The sequence below is a fragment of the Otolemur garnettii genome, unplaced genomic scaffold (assembly GCF_000181295.1).
Source record: "Otolemur garnettii isolate 467f Iridium unplaced genomic scaffold, OtoGar3 scaffold00003, whole genome shotgun sequence".
Lineage (NCBI taxonomy): Eukaryota > Metazoa > Chordata > Mammalia > Primates > Galagidae > Otolemur > Otolemur garnettii.
Window position 1 is genome coordinate 37,477,150 of NW_003852398.1, and position 1,274 is coordinate 37,478,423.

Sequence of the window (1,274 nt, forward strand, 5' to 3'; positions counted from 1 at the left end):
TTTTTTTTTTTTTTTTTGTAGACCCAGAGTCTCACTTTATTGCCCTCAGTAGAATGCCGCAGCATCACACAGCTCGCAGCAACCTCCAAGTCCTGGGCTTAGGCGATTCTCCTGTCTCAGCCTCTCAAATAGCTGGGACTACAGATGCCTACCACAATGCCTGGCTATTTTTTTGTTGCAGTTTGGCTGGGGCCAAGTCTGAACCCGCCACCCTCTCAGTACACGGGGCCGGCACCCTACCCAATGAGCCACAGGCACTGCCATGTACCATATCTTTTTCTTGCTAGCTTCCACTGGACTCTTGATACGTGAAATTCTGCTATTAAAGCTGGCATATTATGCAAGTTCAGTATTAGGGGAAAGTTTAAACATTTCTGGCAGTCTTCCCACTTTCTCTTCCTTTGACCCCAGCCATTTTCCTATGACACTAATAGTAATAGGCACTATACTAAACTTGTCATTGACTTGAGGAGCTGGATTTATAAGATCTCAGGAAATAATTTTCTTATAAAGTTAAAAAGTATCAGGTAGAAACAGTTTTCATTGCTTTGGTTTCTATTAGATCAGCCTTTGCAAAATGTAAATAAACTCAATTTATACTGTTTGCTATTCTAATAAAGCTAGCCTTTAGATCTGGTCAGGGCAGAGTTAGGGCATTTAATTTACTGTGTGTTGTAGATTTACTTCTGTTCAGGTTGCCACTTGTTCTCACATAATTTCTAAGCTAGTTTTCTTAACATAAATTAACAATTCATTGATAATTTAGTGAAAATACAAATTAACATTTCTCGGGAAAACATGCTTCGGCTTTTAACCTGTAAACATCAGGTTAACAGACCTTAAGAGGAATATCCTGGCGTGTGTGTGCTTAAACTCAACTGGTCTACCCGAGACCCCCTGAGCACCAACCCTAGTCCCCCGCGCGGCCCCCTTTACGCTCCGACAAGATGAAAGAAACTATCATGAACCAAGAGAAACTCGCCAAACTGCAGGCACAAGTGCACATTGGTGGGAAAGGAACTGCTCGCAGAAAGAAGAAGGTGGTTCATAGAACAGCCACAGCAGATGATAAACTTCAGTTCTCCTTAAAGAAGTTAGGGGTAAACAATATCTCTGGTATTGAAGAGGTGAATATGTTTACAAACCAAGGAACAGTGATCCACTTTAACAACCCTAAAGTTCAGGCATCTCTGGCAGCAAACACTTTCACCATTACAGGCCATGCTGAGACAAAGCAGCTGACAGAAATGCTACCCAGCATCTTAAACCAGCTC

General features: G+C 42.1%; 1 protein-coding gene and 1 pseudogene across 2 annotated transcripts in view; both read left to right on the top strand.

Moving 5' to 3' along the window:
* ETF1 (eukaryotic translation termination factor 1) overlaps window positions 1-1,274 on the top strand; it is a 38,153-nt gene that overhangs the window by 20,195 nt on the left and 16,684 nt on the right. The gene's annotated exons all lie outside the window — the stretch shown is intronic.
* Window positions 852-1,274, top strand: part of LOC100961579 — a 708-nt pseudogene continuing 285 nt past the window's right edge. The window contains exon 1 of the transcript XR_001161507.2: window positions 852-1,274. This exon is cut by the window's right edge and continues 285 nt beyond it. The product of XR_001161507.2 is annotated as a transcription factor BTF3 pseudogene (transcript).